The sequence below is a fragment of the Leucoraja erinacea genome, chromosome 11 (assembly GCF_028641065.1).
Source record: "Leucoraja erinacea ecotype New England chromosome 11, Leri_hhj_1, whole genome shotgun sequence".
In the NCBI taxonomy this organism is placed as follows: domain Eukaryota; kingdom Metazoa; phylum Chordata; class Chondrichthyes; order Rajiformes; family Rajidae; genus Leucoraja; species Leucoraja erinaceus.
The window spans coordinates 16,252,286-16,272,403 of NC_073387.1; the positions used below are offsets into that span (position 1 = coordinate 16,252,286).

The 20,118-nt window shown below is 42.7% G+C and overlaps 1 protein-coding gene across 3 annotated transcripts in view; it reads right to left on the bottom strand.

Annotated features, from left to right (window-relative positions):
• Positions 1–1,603, bottom strand: part of arap3 (ArfGAP with RhoGAP domain, ankyrin repeat and PH domain 3) — a 170,783-nt gene extending 169,180 nt beyond the window's left edge. For all 3 annotated transcript variants that reach the window (XM_055642727.1, XM_055642725.1, XM_055642726.1), the window contains exon 1: positions 1,347–1,603. The gene's annotated coding sequence lies outside the window, so the exon portion shown is untranslated. The remainder of the gene's footprint in view (positions 1–1,346) is intronic.
• Between the last annotated feature and the right edge of the window lie 18,515 nt (positions 1,604–20,118).

Consider the following 20,118-nt stretch of genomic DNA (forward strand, 5'->3'; position numbering starts at 1 on the left):
CAATTACAAGAAGGAGATAGAGAACTTAGTGATATGGTGTCAAGACAATAACCTCTCCCTCAACGTCAGCAAGACAATGGAGGTAGTTATTGACTTCAGGAAGCATGGCAGTGTATATGGCTCAATCAGCCTCCTCCCTTCCTCCCCCACAACCCCACTCCCTTCCTCCCCCGAGTTACTACAGCTTTTTGTGTCTATCTTATAGAAAGCAAACGATTGAGTTGCATCACAGCTTGGTTTGGGAACTGCTCAGCCCAAGACTGTAAAAATTGCAAAGAGTTGTAGATGTTCATCACTCAGACCAGACCTCACTTTGACTCCGTCGACACTTCACACTGCCTCGGAAAAGCAGCCAACATAATCAAAGACTTGTTCCAGTCCCAGTCATTCTTTATTCTCCCTGCTCCCATCCAGTAGAAGATAGAAAAACTAGAAACTGTGCATCTCCAGACTCAGGAACAGCTTCTTCTGCTCTGTTACCAGGCGTCTGGATGGTCCTTCCATAAACTAGGGTACTGTTCAATTCACTTCTACCTCATTGTGGACATTGGACGTTTTCTAAGAAACTGATGCGCTACAATGCACTACAATGCTGAAAACTATATACTGCACTCTGTATATTTCCCTTTGCTCTATCAATTGTACATTGTACTGTTTGTATCTATGTATGGTATATCTGATCTGTTTGGGTAGCATGCAGAACGAAGCTTTTACTACATTTTGATACATGTGCCAATAATAATTCTAAACCATTCCTTGAATGCAGTCCTTCTTGTTCCTCATATGGAGAAACTCGATAACTTGGGGACACATCCCAGTTAACCCTAATTGGCAGAAGTACATAAATCCCAAAGGCACAACCAATCCATTATGTGTCACATTCCTAAACACAAGGAGACCAGTCAAAAACGATGAAAGAGAGATAGGCTGTGAACACTGCACTTTGTTTCTGATCAGACAACCTCAAGCTTCCAATAGCCAGCAGCGAGATTTGAACTCTCATTCACTTCAGAATGAACACGTCCTCGTCTGAAACACAGTGTTGGTTCACCATTCTCAATGGCACAGTGTTATCGAAAGCCCAAGTTGTAATAAGTTAAGGTACGCAAAAAAGCTGGAGAAACTCAGCGGGTGCAGCAGCATCTATGGAGCGAAGGAAATAGGCAATGTTTCGGTCCGAAACCCTTCTTCAGACTGTAATAAGTTAACGTGTGCTTGATTTATAAACAAGGTGAGCAGAACTGAATGATAATATCTTTCCTCCAAATCAGGTTCCCGTGTCTGAAAACCATTCCCAAGGAAAGATTTTTTGTTAAAGGGTCAACGTTATTTAGGAATTGCCATACCTTCTCCACACTTTCCCTGCCGTTCCTGGAGGTAGCGTTGGAAAATCCGTACTTATTTTCTCTTCTGTGCTGCGGGACGCCCGGTGTGTACTTCTCCCTCACTCTGTGCACTTCGTATGACTTGAATAATCGGCAAGTCTGCGACTTGTCCCGGCGAGGCGAGGCGGGTCTGTCTGAGATCAGCTGCTGCTGTAAGGGGAGGAGTAAAGGCCCGTGACAGAACATCTAACCCAGGCAGAAAGTCCCAGCCCACTCACAATGTACCCTACAACCCTGTTTTTATAAATCTTCCATTGTCCTCCAAACAGTAAAAAAAAACGAGTGCTTCCAAAACAAGTCAAAACCTTCAGAAATAAAGGCAACAGCAGTGGAGGGCGTTAGAGAATCGGGGAGGTGACTACTATTAAGGGGCGGAGGATGGGTGTGAGGGGACAACTGTTAAGAGGCGGAGTAAGATGTGAGGGAGAAGAGAAATTGGTAAATTGGAGACGTTAAATAACGAAATAAATAACAAAATAACGACAGATGGCAGCCCAAGAAAGGTGCTAATGGAAGATGTGAAAGAAAGAAAAAAAAGACGTGGGGTGTAAATGGGTCATCTGGTTGCTGTTCGATGCGGTGTTGTGATGAGTTCGGTAGGAAGATGAGGCGGGTGTTGTACAAGTTTACCTCCCACTTAGACACTTGTCTAAAGGCTTTCGACCACAAAGTGGCCAAATCTTGGGCGGTGGAGAATTAAAGTGCCAGCTCGCGTGTTTCGCGCTACGGCTTGGACGTAGCTGCTTTGTATCGCTGCACTCAAATGTTCAGGCAACGTTAAGAATTTAAGAAGTGGGGTATTTGACATAGGAATAGGAAGGGTTGAATTTAATGCGACTAGCTTTACAGTTTCAAAACACTAACGTATTTTATCTTCTGTCGTTTCCTGTGTGGCTTCCTGCAATTTATCTTTGAGTGGCCTTGACCCTTTTACCACTCATTCATCTTAAAATAAATGTATGTGTGTGACCTGATTAGCTGATCTGATCAGCGTAGAAAAGCTTGGATTCAAATACTTTTTTGATTGATTGAAAAATTCAACTTGGAATCAAGCTCTTAAGACCACTGAGTACACACTGGATGTGGAGAGTGTGCAGGAAGGAACTGCGGATGCTGGTTCACACTGATAATAGATACAACAAGCTGGAATAACTCCACGGGTTGGGCAGCATCTCTGGAGAAAAGTATTAGGTGATGTTTCGGATCGAGATACTTTGAAGAATGGTCTTCACCTTGAAATGTCACATATTCCTTTTCTTCGGCGATGCTGACTACCCCGCTGAGTTACTCCAGCATTTTGTGTCCATCTTCTGGATGTGGAGAGGATGTTTCCACTAATGGGAGAGTCTAGGACCAGAGGCCATAATCTCAGAATAAAAGGAAGGAGATAAGGTGGAATTTGTTTTGTCAGATGTTGGTGAATCATTGCAGTTCATTACCAAAGAAGGGTGTGAAAGCCAAGTCAATGGATATTTTTAAGGTGGGCATTGATAGAGTCTTGATTAATACAGGTGTCAGGGGTTATGGGGAGAAGGCAGGAGAATGGAGTTGAGATGGAAAGATAGATCAGCCACAATTGAATGGCAGAGTAGACTTGATATGGGCCGAATGGCCTAATTATGATCATATAATGTATGCACATATAAACACCAATGTTCTATGTTATCCTACTTGCACATCCATAAGAGATTCAAAAGTGTTTTGTTGTCATATATTCTGAATTGGAACACTAAAATTAGCGCAACAGTAGACTTGCTCCCTTACAGTACCAGAGACCCAGGCTTGATCCTGACTACGGGTGCTGTCTGTACAGCGTTTGCTCCGGTTTCCTCCCACATTCCAAAGATGGGCAGGTTCGTAGGTTAATTGGCTTCTGTAAATTGTCCCTAACGTGTAGAATAGAACTAGTGTATGGCTGATCGTTAATTGACGTGGACTCGGTGGGCCGAAAGACATGTTTTCACACTATATCTTAAAACTAAAAATGTTTACTTGCAGCAGCACAACAGATATGTAAACATATCACTCTGTGAATGCCATAATAAATAATAAAAAGAAGTTTAATAAATAACAAAATATATATAGTACAAAACAAAGGCCGAAATCGATCATGCAGCGGATGCAGTTTGTAGTTCAATGTTTAGTTGGAGTTCGTGGTGATGGTTGTAGGGAGGAAGCTGTTCCTGAACCTGGAAATTACAGTTTTCAGATTTCTATCATCCCTATGGCTGGAGTGAAACGAGAGCATATCCAGCGTGGTGTGTGTCCTTGATGATACCGACTGCTTTTTGAGGAAGCGCCTCCTATTGATCGCTTCGATGGTGGGGAGGTCAGTAATTATGATGGTCCAGGCAGTGTTGGTGGTAATTTGCAGAGGGCAACAAACCTGCTTGTTTTTGGATTGTGGGAGGAAATTGGAAAACTCATGTGGTCACAGGGAGAACATGCAAACTCCACACAGACAGCACCTGAGGTCAGGATCATACACATGTCTCTGGCACTGTGAGGACTTAACAATTACATTATGCCTTTAAGCTTTACCGCAGAGCTAGTTTCATAGCTGGAGTACATTCAAACTGTTCCATCAATGCTGGTTTTTCACAGAACAATACTATCAGTTCCATTGCCTGCTCTTTCCACTCAAATCGAAACCTGTTGGGGTTTGCCTCAAACAGTTGCACACTACTGGACTCTATGGTCTACAGACTGTTCGTACTAAGAAAACCATATACTGCTCACTAACTGTGTAAAAGATGCAATAGGCGCAACATATCATGTAATGATCTCCACACATGTCATCAATTAGTGCCACGGTGTTTGCCTGTTTGAATGGTTATTTAGAGAGAGTTTGTTAAAATGGCTGATAAATGTTGGCTGTAGCTGGACTTATTAGATCAGAAAAAATTGATCAAGGCCTTACTTTTATAACTGCACTAAACTAAGTGGGACCCGTTAGGGCCGGTCCCCCCCCCCAACGCAATATTCCACATCTCCACCAATTCCAATATTGCTGGCCAGTAGGTGGGGGGGGATGGGGGGGGGGGGCTTTATGGAGTGCTACTATGGGTGTTGTGGGCCGAAGGGACTGGTTTCCGGAGGGCTAGTATGGGCATTGTGGGCCGAATGGATTCTTGGGCTGGCAGCTCAGTCACTCAGGCATGGTGGGCTGGCAGCTCAGTCACTCAGGGATGGTGGACTGACAGCTCAGCCACTCAGGCCTGGTGGGCTGGCAGCTCAGAGACTGCCAGAAATGCTGCCCAAAACAGGTGAGAGACTCTGCGAGAGAGAAGGGGGAAAGGGTGGAGAATTGATTTTAGACATTTTTCATCTTTTTCTGCAGATCACAGCAATGAAGGAGGAAAGTCTATCCTGGCCTGTATCTCACAGGGAGCAAATGAAGGGAGGGAGAAAAATACCAGGGTGAGGCGTAATACTTGCAGGGGGAATACTTACTGATGGGCCGAAGGGGCTCTTTAAAAAAAAATCTGAGTGAAATCTCAGAGAAGGCACTTTTTCTGGACTTTTCATGGCCAGGCACGACCCGATTGTGCCAAATTGCTCCGCCTGGGCTAATATGAGCACTTGGGGCAGAAGAGACTGGTTTCTCGGCTAACAGGGGCCTTGTGGGCCGAAATTAGTGGTTTCAAGCAGGCCAAACAACTCATTTCATTTCATTTCCAATTGCATTGCAGTTTCAAGCACAGGGCAGGCTGAATAACTCATTGCATTTTCATTTCACTTCCATTGCCATTGCAGTTTCAAGCACAGGGCAGGCCAAGCCAAACAGCTAATTGCATTTTTACTTCATTTCCATTGACATTGCACTTTCAAGCACAGGGCAGGCCCAAGCCAAACAGCTGATTGCTTTTTCACTTTATTTCCATTGCCATTGCACATTCAAGCACAGGGCAGGCTCAAGCCAAACAACTCATTGCATTTTCATTTCATTTCCATTGCACTTTCAGGCACAGGGCAGGCTCAAGCCAAACAGCTCATTGCATTTTCACTTCATTTTCATTGCCATTGCAGTTTCAAGCACAGGGCAGGCCCAAGCCAAACAGCTCATAGCATTTTCACTTCATTTTCATTGCCATTGCAGTTTCAAGCACAGGGCAGGCCAAACAACTCATTTCATTTTCATCAAGGGCTAACAAATTATTTATTCAAGTACATTGCCTTCATGTCGGTGATTGACAGGAGAGAGCATCTCAAGATTTTGTAAACACTAATAAGTCTTTTATTTTTCATGAGTGGAAAAAACCTCATGGCCTGCACAGCGGAGGACTCCGAGTAAGATGGCCACAAAATCACAGCCATATGTGGTAGCTGTTTTTTCTCAAATCAATGCACAGTGCAAACAGGAAGTGGTCAAGCTGAGACTTTTAATTATATAGATTTGTAGTAAAGTAGTAAAACCGGATGGGTTAGGATAGGATTAATGTAAAATGGGTGCTTAAGGATAGGCACAAACACAATGGGCCAACGGGCCTGCTTCTGTGCTGTAACTTTCTAGCACTCCAATACATCTACACTTACCTGACAATCCCAAATGGTGCAATTAAGGAACCTGTGGGTCTGGCCAAAGGTCAATTTAGATAGTCTAGTCCTCAGACCCTTCTTGCCCCCATTTCAACTGACCTCCTCCCTCACTGGATGTAATGGCTTCGGGTGCATAATGGGATCCTGTTACATTAGAGATCCTAGTCTGCTGCACTGTCAAAATAAATGTAAGCAAGAAATTGGTTCAGCCATAGGGCAAGGAGTTCCAATTCCACTCCATAACTAAATCAGACGTTTTTTAAAAGTGGGTATGCAGACCAGAATCTATAAGACCCTTTAAAACAGAATATCCAAATTTGATTGCAAAACTCACTTTCAGCTCATATTTTTAAAACCCATCGGTATGAACATTGACTTCTCCAATTTCAGGTAGTCCCAGCTTTTTCCGCCTCTTCCCAGTTCTCCCGCAGCCCACTGTCACCGCCTCTTCTTTTCTTCCCCCCCCACCTTCACATCAGTCTGAAGAAGGATCTCGAGCCAAAACATTGCCTATTTCAAAGGCTCCATAGATGCTGCCTCATCCACTGAGTTTTTCCAACATTTTTGCCTACCTTCAATTTTCCAGCATCTGCAGTTCCCTCTTAAACATTCAGACTGTGTAAATTATTTTAAGAATAATTGCTGATTTTATAGTCTGTAAAGACCACAGTCAAACAGGGAAACTTTTAGAAAAGATTTGCATTGTACAGCTTTGTTTCCTTCTTCCTGTGGCCTGAACTGCTATCTCATTATTCATTGTGTAGATTCTAGACATTGATTAGTTTACTTGGGACAAAACTAAAAGGTTACCATCGGTCATACTTTAAGAATTTGACTTTATGTATGACTTGAGATTTATGTTCCAACATACAACAAAAATTGGGGCTGACTTTATCTCCATTGCCTTAATGCATTTATTTTATGGAAAATCAAGTCGCCCTTACAATTCAATTGTTAAATTAATTACTTTCTCCAATTCCTTACTGTAATGTTTAACCACAATCACAGCATCAGTTCAAGCAGTAAGTGTATGATATTTATATCACATGGTCAAGAAGGCTTTTGGCACATTGACCTTCATCAGTCAGAGTACTGAGTATGGAGGTTGATAGATTATGATACATGCCCCACACTGGACCCCCATCAGTTTGCCTACCGGACCAACAGGTCTACAGAGGACGCCAGATCGGCGGCCCTACACTCTGCCCTGACCCACCTGGACTACAACAACTCCTACATCAGGCTGCTGTTCATTGATTTCAGCTCTGCCTTTAACACCGTCATCCCAGCCAGCTTGATCACCAAACTCAGTGGACTTGGCATCTCCACCTCCCTCTGCAACTGGAAATTGGACTTCCTCACTAACAGACCACAGTCTGTTAGGGTCAATAACCTCACCTCCTCCAGTATAACACTGAACACCGGAGTGCCACAGGGCTGTGTGCTCAGCCCTCTCCTCTACTCCCTCTTCACCCACGACTGCATCCCAAAGTACGGATCCAACGCCATTATTAAGTTTGCTGACGATACCACGGTAGTAGGACTGATCAGCGACAACGATGAGTCAGCCTACAGGGATGAGATCCAGCACCTGACCACCTGGTGTGCCGACAATAACTTCATCCTCAACTCCAAAAAGACAAAGGAGATTATTGTCGACTTCAGGCAGACCAGAGGAGGCAGTCATACCGCCATCCATATCAACGGGACTGAGGTGGAGCGCGTCTCCAGCTATAAATTCCTCGGAGTGCATATCTCGGAGGACTTGTCCTGGTCCCTCAACACCTCCAAGCTGATCAAAAAGGCACAGCAGCGCCTTTACTTCCTTAGGAGGCTCAAGAAAGCCCACCTGTCCCCCCAGATCCTGACCAACTTTTACCGCTGTACCATAGAGAGTATCCTGACCACCTGCTTCACGGTATGGTACAGCAGCTGCACTGCTGCGGACAGGAAAGCACTACAACGGGTGGTGAAAACCGCGCAGTACATCATCGGTGCCCCACTCCCTGCCATGGATGCCCTCCACCGAAAACGGTGTCTGAGACGGGCTGGGAAGATCATCAAAGACCCCTCACACCCCAACCATGGACTGTTTGCCCTCCTCCCATCAGGGAGGCGGTACAGGAGCCTCAGGTCACGTACCAGCAGGATGAGGAAAAGCTTCTATAACAACACAATCACACTGCTGAACTCGGAGTCCCGACGATAGACTTCTCTGGTCCCTCCGTCCCCCTTTGTTTAATCATTCTGTATTTCCTGATTATTCTGTATCTTCTCTCTTTCTATTTTTTTCTTGTTTTTTCTCTTTATGTACAACTACTACGGACTGACGCAAAACTGCATTTCGTTGTACTGATACTTGTATTTTGTGCGATGACATTAAAGTTGAATTGAATTGAATTGAATAAGACAGTGGTGAGGCCACAATTAGAGTATTGTGTTCGGTTTTGGTCACCGTGTTAAAGGAAAGATGTTGTTAAACTATAAAGGGTGCAGAGAAGATTTACAAGGATGATGCCAGGACTCAAGTGCCTGAGCTATAGGTAGAGGTTGAGCAGCCTATTTTTATTGGAGCGCAAGAGGGTGAAGGGTGATCTTATAGAGGTGGACAAGATCACGAGAGGAATAGATCATGTAAATGCACAGAGTTTTTTGGTCCAGAGTAGGGGAATCGAGAACGTGGATATAGATCTAAGGTGAGGGCGGGAAAGATTTAATAGGAATCTGAGGGGTAACATTTTTACACATAGGGTGCTGGGTATATGGAACGAGTTGCTGGTGGAGATAGTTGATATTTATCATAAGAGACATTTGGACGTACATTGATAAGGTTTAGAGCATTATCGGCCAAGCACGGGCAGTGTAGATGGGGCATATTGGCCAGCATGGACTAATTGAGCCAAACAATATAACTCTATGTATGTCTCTATGACGTATATATAGTCTGAAAAAGAGTCCCAACCTGAAATATCACTTATTCATGTTCTCCATATATGCTGACTGAACCATTGAGTTACTCCAACACTCTGTTTTATTTTGTGTAAACAAGCATCTGCAGTTCCTTTTTCCTTTTTATATATATAGAATATTCTGGAGATTCTCAAAAGGACAGGCAGTTCTATGGGGAGGAGATATTGGGCATATTTCTGGTCAATGATCTTTCATCAATACCACAGTAAAAAGAACATGGGTATGGGTATATAGGTGCTTTATGGGCCTGTCCACTTAGGTGATTTTTAAGCAATTGCCGGCCACCAGGCTGTCACCACATGGTCACTGAGGTGTCATCTATATGGTCATGAGTAGTCCCCTCAGTCGCCCAATGAGGCGTAGCGTTTTTCTGGTTGCCACTGGATTTTCAACAAGTTGAAAATTTCCGGAGACAGTCGGCGACAGTGGGTTTGACGACAATGAGCGTAGCTTGACTTCTCCTGATGGTGCAGTCATAGTTGTCGTCAGGTTAACATAGGTTGTCGCCAGGTTAACATAGGTTGTCACTGGTATTGACTTTGCTATTTTTTGTTGTTAAAGTAATGATTCTATTTCAAATTTTATGTCAAAGAGGTGGTCCAGTTGCCGTTTTTTCGGCGACCTGCCACGACTATGATAGTCACCGGCAGTTACCTAAAAATAGCCTAAAGGGCCTGTCCCCCTTGGGCGACATTTTCGACGAGAGTCTGAAAAGAGGTTGTCGCAGCGTGTTCGGGGCGTTACACGGCGTGAAGCGGGGTGACGCATGTAGTGGCACGTGGTGTCTCCCTGCCACCCCTGGATTTTGGAATGTTCAAAATCCTCAGGCGACATCAGGATGTCTTATCATGTCATGTGCCCTGTCACAAGCTGACGTATGCTATCCTGCGGGTGACGTCCGGTGACGTTGACTTTAAATAAACTATTTATCTCTTATAAAGTTGTTATAACCATATAACCATATAACAATTACAGCACGGAAACAGGCCATCTCGGCCCTACAAGTCCGTGCCGAACAAATTTTTTTTTTTTCCCCCTTAGTCCCACCTGCCTGCACTCATATCATAACCCTCCATTCCCTTCTCATCCATATGCCTATCCAATTTATTTTTAAATGATACCAATGAACCTGCCTCCACCACTTCCACTGGGAGCTCATTCCACACCGCTACCACTCTCTGCGTAAAGAAGTTCCCCCTCATATTACCCCTAAACGTCTGTCCCTTAATTCTGAAGTCATGTCCTCTTGTTTGAATCTTCCCTATTCTCAAAGGGAAAAGCTTGTCCACATCAACTCTGTCTATCCCTCTCATCATTTTAAAGACCTCTATCAGGTCCCCCCTTAACCTTCTTTGTTGGTCCTTACTTTTATTGTAGATAAGTTCATTTCCAATGTGATTATTATACTTCGGTGTAACCTTCTTGTGGTGTGAAGGCGGGTGATGCGGAGTGTCGTAGCTTGATGAGACGGTGATGCGGAGTGTCGTACAACTTGACGTTTTTTTTGGGTGTCAGTCACTGACTGACGTTCGCAGTCGCTGAAAAAAATCGCAAAGTGAGCCAGTCCCTTAAGTGGGACAAACCCATAAGGGACTTGGAATTTGCCTTGTTTCAATAAAGTACATTTAAAATGCACTGACTTTGCCAATGTAAGGTGCAAGGTAACCAATTTGCCCATTGTAAATGGGCCTCCTGCACCAACTAAAAAAATGGCCAAAAATAGACACAAAAAAATGAGAGTTTGTCCTGAGGCTGTGCCCTCAGGTCCTAGACTCCCCCAGTACTGGAAGCATCCTCTCCATGTCCAGTCTATCTAGGCCTTTCGTTGTTAACTGCTGCAACCTGATAAAATGATTGAAAGTGATCAGATGTTCTCTTTGCTGCTTTAGTCTTCTACATGATGCAGCACTGATTTTTTAAATGCAGCTTATTTGACTAAACTAGCAACCATTGGCAAAGAAAACTGTTATACCAATGGCCAGCATTGTGGTTCTGAACATCGAGTACGGGGATTGGAGCCAGCTATCAACCGATGCACAGGAAACAGGATCTTGCTGACTAAGGGAGATAAAGAAGTGACCCATTGGGTTCCAGCATGATAATCTTAAATCATTCTGACAGGAAGTGTTGTAAAGTCTGATTCAAATAACAATTAAGACAGAAAATAACACACAGCTTATAAACTGTGCACTGCCTGCAAGTTTGATCTATTTGGACTGAAGATGGCGAAAATAGCCTTTGAGTTCAAAAAGGCTAATTCCCATAGTCATGTAACATGCAAGTTATTTGGTGCAGCGATGACAAATATACTAAAAGCTTTAAAGGGTTATTTGAAAAGTTTAGGAATGAACAAATGTATTGAAGGATTTGTTATAATTCAATTTGTTTTCATTAAATCATTGAGGGTTGCTTCCTTTCACTGTGACCATGGTGGGATCATTGGTTACTTTAATTTGTCACTTTACTATTGGTTAGTGGGGTCAAGGAAAGAGCATTCAAGTCGTGGCCCTGTTTCCACCAATCTTTCCACCAATCTTTCCACCACCACACACAAGAAGCACAAGCAGCGACAAGACAGACACCATTGTATGCAGATGCCGAGAAGTGTGTTCAGCTCTGGCTGAACAACTAATCTTGTGTGTGGACTCGATAAGAAGTATAGGTTAGTGGCAATAAAAAAATATCAAAGAGGAGGAAATGACGATGTGTAAGGGAGAATGTGCTTTTATACATTATGTTTTTATGCAAGTTATAGGTGGCAGTACAATGGCACAGCTGGTAGACCCGGGTTCGATCCTGACCTTGGGTGCTGTCTGTGTGGAGTTTCTTGTTCTCACTGTGATGCGTGGATTTCCTCTGGGTGCTCCAGTTTCCTCCCATATCCAAAGACGTGGTTTTGCAGGTTAAACTGGCCTCTGTAAAATTACCCCAAGTGTGTAGAAGGTGGATTAGGGGATAGCATAGAACTAGTGTGAACGGGTGATCGATAGGTTATGTGGACTCGGCAGGTCGAAGGGGTTGTTTCAATGCCGTATCTCCAAAATAAATCATTGAAGATTGCTTCTCTTCACCGTCAATATTGGTAGTTTCATTAACTACTGCAGATTACCACTTTAGTGTTGTTTAATTGCAAAAAAAAAACCCATCAAAGTAGAGAAGGTGATGGTTTGTAAAGGCTCTCAGCCCTTGGTCTGTGCAAGCAAGTGATACTAGCAACTTGATCGGAGTGGACAAGTTGGGCTGAAGACCCAAGATGAACACACACAGTATTTCATGAGAGAGAGTCCAGAATGTGCTTTGAACCTACTGATTTTGCTACGGGAATACAGACATTTGAGAATTGTTTCTTTTTCAGCTGAGATGAAACTTCTGTGAAAATCGGAAACAAAACCTACAAACGATGACAACATTAATCAAGTTAGGAAAGAACTGTAAAGAAAGGAAAAACATTAATGTTTATAGTTCACCATGGGCCAATTAACACACCATCCCAAGGGTGTGTGTTTTGGGAATGGAGCCATGTATAAGCTTTCATTTTAACACTACAATAAAGACAAAATGTACACAGTGGAATAGTTTACTTGAAGGCCAATTATATCATATGATTTTTTGCATTATTAATGCAACATTATAGCATTCTACAGATTTAGACTTTAGAGATACAGCGTGGAAACAGGCCTTTCGGCTCACCAAGTCTGCACCGACCAGCGATCACCCCATACACTAACTAACACTATCCTACATACTAGCAACAATTTACAATTTTACCAAAACCATTTAACCTACAAACATGTACATCTTTAGAGTGTGGGAGGAAACCGGAGCACAGGAGAAAACCCAAGATACTGCCTGACCCACTGAGTTACTCCAGCAGTTTTTAATCTATTTTCAAGATACAGACCCTGTATCAGGACACTGAAGTAATGTGTATGATATTTGTCTTCATATTTTTTGCTTGGATTGGAGGCAGTTCAGAAATATTCCTGGTTTGCTTGTTAAGGACAAAGAGGTTAGTTTATGAGGAAAGGTTAACGAGGTTGATAAGGTTACTCAATATCAAACTTACAAGAATGAGAGGCGACCTCAGCAAAAAGATTCTGAGTAGCCTCAGTGGCGTAGATGATGAGAAGATGGAGACAAGAGACTAAAGATGCTGATTTACAAAAAAGGCAGAAAATGCTGGAATAACTCAGCGGGTCAATCAACATCTCTGAAGGATATAAAAAGGTAATATTTCAGGTTGGAACCATTTTTTCATACTGATTGTAGTAAGGGGAAGAAAGTTGGAAGAGAGATGAGGACAGGACAAAACCTGGCAAGTGATGGGTGGATACAGCTACAGGTTGGCAGATGGGTGGACAACCATTTGAGAGGATGTTTATTTTTAACGAGGGAATCTAAAATCAAGGGGCTTTGTTTCACAATAATATTATCCAAGCAATCGGAGTTAGGGTCAAACAGGTCCTTCAGCCCATTTTGCCCACATCAACCAAGATGCCCCATCAACACTAGTCTCACCAACCGCCATTTGGCCTGTATCCTTCTAAACCTATCCTGCCCATTTACCTGTCCAGATGTCTTTTAAACATTGTGATAGTACCTTCTTCAACTACACCTCTGGCAGCATGGGAGTTAAAAGAAAACATTCTCAGAGAAGGCAAATCTTTGGAATTCTCTACCTCAGAAACTTTTGGTGTTTTTGCTGAATATATTTGGGGATGAGAGATTTTTCAACAATAGGAAAATCAACTATTATGTGAGATAGGCAGGAAAGTAGAGCTAAGATCAAGATCAGATTAGGCTTTGTCTTTTTGAATGGTGAATCAAGTTCAAGATTTGAATGGTTTTATCCTTTCTCTTATGATCTTATATAGAAATAAGGGATTGCAGATGCTCGTTTACCAAGGAAAGACACAAAGTGCTGGAGTAACAGCACGTTAGGCAGTATTACTGGAAAATATGGATGGATGACATTTCGGGTTCAGACCCTTCTTCAGACTGAAGAAGGGTTGTGACCCAAAACGCGATTTATCCTTATTCTCCAGGGAATCTGCCTGATCTGCTGAGTTACTCCAGCATTTTGTTATTTTCTAATTTTATTTTGCCCTAAGAACATTTGTTCTTATGCCCTATGTGTGACTCATTAGGTAAACGTTATGGCTTCAATCACAATGCCTCTTTTTCTGCACATTGATTAGTAGAGGTGTCAGTGGTTATGGGGAGAAGGAAGGAGAATGAGGTTGAGAGGGGAAGTTAGATCAGCCATGATTTAATGGCGGATTAGTCTTGACGGGCAAAATGGCCTATTTCCAATTCTATAATTTATGAATTTATGAACTTATTCCATAGTTTTCTGAATGTTTTCAGTACATTTTATTTTCTCATTTGCTTTTACAAAATCTGAAACATTAACTCTTGTTACCTCTCTTTGCCCTGAGCCCATGCTGTACTTTCAGCATTTTCTGATTTTATTGCCTCTGCAATTAACACGTATCTAAGCCATTGCTGATAATTTGCCAACTCGAGAAAGGGACCTCATAAATATCTTGGTTTGTGCATGTAGAGGCTTGATTTGCCAAAGGCATTATGCTTACAGAATAAACATTAGGAAATGTTAATTCTGTTTCCTGCTCCACAGATGATGGATCGACTGAGTGTTTCCAAAATTACCTTTATTAATGTTTTAACATGTTCTCATAAGTGGACAATGTGAATTTAATTTTTAGAGATAAAGCCTGGAAACAGGCTTTTCAGCCCATCGAGTACAGGCCAATCACACTAGTTCTATGTTATCCCACTTTCTCATCCAATCCCAATACACGATGAACCAATAAATGAAGAAAAGAGAGATCAGCCATCATTGAATACTCGATGAGCTGAAAAGCCTAATTCTGCTCCAAGAACTTATGGACTTATTAAGTACAATTTTACAGAGGCTGTACAGCCTACAAAGACATACATGTTTGAGATGTCAAAGGAAACAAGAGCACCTGGAGGAAATCCACTTGGTCACAGGGAGAATGTTCAAATTTCACACAGACAGCATCTAAAGTCACGGTCTAAACCAGGTCTTTGGCAATGTGAGCTAACGGCACTACCAAGAGTGGCACAGTGCCGCCCCAGTATTTTTTTTACCTAATTCGAAGGATTTTATCCCATTTTTGTTCAAGATAGAGCAACCTATTGCCACTTTTGCTTCAGGAATCCGTACAAAAGCAGAGAATGTTGGAAATGTCAACAAGCTAATCTGCATTGTGGAGAGAGCAAGTTTAGATTAAAATGATGATTTATCAAAACTAAATTGAAATCAACACAGGTTTTGCATAGCTACAATTAAGTTAATGTGTATCCTTGTCAAAATATTTTTTTCTGTCTTCAAAGGGAATAACCATTTTGAAGGTCAAATAGAAAATTGATTTTGATATTTGTGGCGGCACAGTGAAGCAGCAGTAGACCTACAGTACAGTGCCAGAGACCCGGGTTCGATCCTGACTATGGGTGCTGTCTGTACGGAGTTTGTACATTCTCCCTGTGACTGTGTGGGTTTTCTACGGGTGCTGCAGTTTCCTCGCACATTCAGAAGACGTGAGGGTTTGAAGTTAATTGACTTCTTTAATTTGTCCCAAGTGTGTAGGATATAACTAGTGTGAACAGGTGATCGTTGGTCAGTGCGGACTCAATGGGCCGAAGGGCCTGTTTCCATGCAGTATTTCTAAACTAAACTAAATTTGCATAGCAACATCTGTAAAATTTGGAAGTTTGTAGTGAACAATAATACTAATGAAGACAGCAATGAGTTTAGTGCAAAGATTAATGAGTGTGAGCCTGCTTGTTCCGACGCTATGCTGTATAGTACTATAATGGGTTCATTTAGTCATTTCTCCTTCCTCGTTCATTGAAATAATCCCTTGGGCAGTTATGTGGAGCTAAATACCTTTGGGTTACCATGCTCTAACTTTGGCTGGCTTCTGTGTTTCTGGATAAAAGCTTCTTTCTTCACACCCCAGTGTGTAGCTTTGTTACCATGCAGAAGTTCACAGAGAAAACTGCTTTCAATTTACTTGTTCCCTCCCACCATAATTCATAGTCGGATTACTGCCAATATTTTGGGCTGTGCTTGGGAAATAATCATTTTGATGATAAATATTTTTTTAATTATAAAAAAGCTTCAATTATAAAGTATACTCAACATCACAGCATGGAGATGCTGTTTGGCTGGCTGGTGTCTGGAAGCTATGTGTTTTCAGAGAATCTCGGGTTTGATCTTGGGTCCGGGTTCATGCTGACTATACACAGTTTATTACGTTCTCCCTGTGACTATGTGGGTTTTCTCAGATTGCCCAGGTTTCCTCCCATTGGTAGGAGGTTTGTACAAGGTGTACATGTTTGTAGGTCAATTGGCTTCTGTAAATTGTGAATTGTCCCTAGTGTGTAAGACAGTGTCAGTGTACGGTGTGATCACTGGTCGTCGTGGATTCGGTGAGCCGAAGGGCCTGTTTCCACGCTGTATCTCTAAAGTCTAAAATAAAGCGTGAGTGCCATTGCTATTTAGTTTTGTCTCTCTGTCTTCATGTGCAGCACACCAATGACTTTTTTGAGGATACATAAAGAACTTGTATTCTACTGAGCTGCAACCATATACTTCCATTTGCACATGACCGGTGCCACAACACAGCTCAATTACTAAAACAGAGAAGCGTATTGTAAATAGTTGCAAGGAAAGAAATGAATGGCTGTGTCTCTTTTTCAAAAAGTAAAACACATGCATCTGCTGGGGACTCTTCAGGTTTGCATCAATGAAAATAAATGTTTTCAACAGAAAAGGTTTTATTCATACTATTCTTGTGATTTTCAGTATAAACACGAATGCCTTGAAATTGGGTTTACGAGTTTGTATTGAAAATCACAAGCTTCATATAAAATGACACTTTTCATGTAAAGTACACAGGCTTGGGCATAAAGTGTATGGTCAGTGCAGGAAAAGTGAGTCCTAGGTAAAATATTAACTGAATGATTGAGCAGCGGCATAGTGGCGCGGCAATAGAGTTATTGTCTTGCAGCACCAGAGACCTGTGTTTTTAAAACTTCTAACTACGAGTGCTGTCATGTATTTATGTATGGAGTTTGTACATTCTCCATGTGACCACGTGGTTTTTCTCTGAGTGCCCCCGTTTCCTCCTACATTGCAAAGAAATGTAGGTTTGTAGTTTTAGATGTACAACCATTTGCCCCACGAGTCCATGCTGACCAGCGAACACTCATACACTAGCACTATCCTACACACTAGGGACAATTTACAGAAACCAATGAACCTACAAACCTGCACGACTTTGAAATGTGGGAGGAAACTTGAGCACCCGGATGAAACCCACATGGTTCCGGGGAAAACGTGCAAACTCCGTACAGACAGCGCCCGTAGTTCAGATTGAACCCAGGTCTCTAGCGCAGTAAAGCAGCAGCTATACCGCTGCGCCACTGTGCCACCCAATTTGTAGGTTAGTTTGTAAGTTAATTGGTTTCTGTAAATTGTCTCCAATGTGTAGAATAGAACTAGTGTGTAGGTGATTGTGGTCAGCGTGGACTCAGTGAGCTGAAGGGCCTGTTTCCATGCTGTTTCTATAAACTGAATATAACACTTTGTGTCCTTTTGTGTATTAACCACAATCTGCAGTTCTTGGTTTCTTCCAATATATTTTTGTTTTGCTGGTGTGACCTGTTATTGCAGTCATTTATTGCCCATCCATAAGTGGTGGTGAGCCACTGTCTGGAACCGGACAGTCCACACAGCCAGAATAATACAACCATGTGGTAGGTTGGTGGTTTCACAAAGGATTTTATTATCACAATAGAGGCATTGAGCCTCTGCAAGGTGCAGGAGGTCTGCCCTTTAACCTTTAGTCTTTAGAAATACAGCACAGAAACAGGCCCTTTTGGGCCAAACAGCGATCACCCCGTTAACTAACCTACACACACTAGGGACAATTTTTAAACTTAGGGAAGCCAATTAACCTACAAACCTGTATGCCTTTGGAGTGTATGACGAAACCGGAGCACCCGGATAATGCCTGCACAGTCACAGGGAGAATGTACAGACTCCATTCAGACAGCACACATCGTCAGGATCAAACCTGGGTCGCTAGCGCTGTAAGACAGCAACTCTACCGTTGTGCCACTGTGCTGCCCCCACAAGACGCCTTGTAACTTTACTGACAGGCTTCTATGTAAGAGAGAGGCCAATCCAATAATGCAGCATAAGGTTAGAACATACGGTCCAGTGATTTTTATGCTGGATATTGAGCACAGGAAAATCTCATTACTTGGTCATTGTTTATACAGCAAACATTTGTTTTAATGGGTCTCTTTAAAATGGATTTTGGTTACAGTTGACTGACCTACCGATGGCTGCCCATGCCACATTTGGCTAGCACCACCTACCCAGCAACTTGCAGTGATCCCCAGCTGCCCTCAGAGTCTGAAGATGGGTTTCAACTCGAAGCGTCACTTATCCATGTTCTTCAGAGATGCTGCCTGACCTGCTGAGTTACTCCAGCACTTTGTGTCCTTGCGTGTTTGCTTCTACTACATCATGAGAGGAATAAATCAGGTAGGTGCACAGAGTCTCTTGACCAGAATAGGGGAATTGTGAACCAGAAGACATAGGTTTAACATGAGGGGGGAACATTTAATAGGAACCTGAGGGCTACCAAAGGGTGGTGGAGATGGAACGAGCTACCCGAGGGGGTAGTTGAGCCAGGTACTATTGCAATGTTTAAGAAAGATTTAGGCAGTTACATGGATAGAATTTAGAAGATTGAGGAGGGATCTTATAGAAACTTACAAAATTCTTAAGGGGTTGGACAGGGTAGATGCAGGAAGATTGTCCCCGATGTTGGGGAAGTCCAGAACAAGGGGTCACAGTTTAAGGATAAGGGGGAAATCTTTTAGGACCGAGATGAGGAAAACATTTTTCACACAGAGTGGTGAATCTCTGGAATTCTCTGCCACAGAAGGTAGTTGAGGCCAGTTCATTGGCTATATTTAAGAGGGAGTTAGATGTGGCCCTTGTGGCTAAAGGGATCAGGGGGTATGGAGAGAAGGCAGGTACAGGATACTGAGTTGGATGATCAGCCATGATCATATTGAATGGCGGTGCAGGCTCGAAGGCCAAATGGCCTACTCCTGCACCTATTTTCTATGTTTCTATGTTTCTATGATAGGACAGGTTTAGACGGATATGAGCCTAACGCAGGCAGGCGAGACTAGTGTAGATGGGACATGTTGGTCAGTGTGGGCTAGTTGTTTCCATGTTGTATAACTCTATGACTCCTTGAGTCTACATGTACAATGATAATGCCTTACTTGGTGTAGATCGGCTATTGCATGCTAGCCAATAATTGTGCTTGTTAGTATAAGCCCCGCGTTATACATGCTTTATAATATCAGAACTCGCCTACATCAGGCAGTAGATGTAGAGGCTGAAAATGTAAGGTACTGCAGATCCTTAGCTATAAGAGCTTAATAAAATATGTTGTATCTTTACATGTGTATGAGTCTTAGTAGCTACACTTGGTTATAGCAGACAATCGGCAATAACGGACATCAATCTGCCTTCCTATGGTCTGTTATAACGAGGGATTACTGTACTGTTCATTGATGAAAAAAATCACAGCATTTCGGCAATTTTACTTCATTTTCAAGCGAACAAAGCAGTCTTGTGCATCTCAAGCTATTTCTCTGTCTCCAGTTCAAAATGTTTAGAAAAAACACGTAGCAAAGCAACAGCTGCTACTAAATCCTGTATCCGCACTGCCCCGAATGCCAGCAAGACCTGATAGGAATTTATGGAGCGGTTATATTTAATGATCTACAGAGCGGTTAACCATGGTACATTGAAGTAGAAAAACCATAGCAATGCAAGTCAATAAAAATCGCATGATCTAATTCCGTTCTCCTTCGGGCCTCCAAGCACCACCCGGAGGGAACAGACTGACTACTCACTAGCTGATTATCGTGGCTTGCAACTGAGACAAAGTGAGATGTAGAAACTCAAATAATTTTCCACGCCAAAATCAATCACATTCATATGGGCCAGCATGGTGGCACAGCTGTAGAGTGACTGCCTCTCAGCGCCAGAGACTCGGGTTCGATCCTGATTATGGGTGCTGTCTGTACGGAGTTTGTATGTTCTCCCTCTGACCGTCGGTTTTCTCCGGGTCCTCCAGTA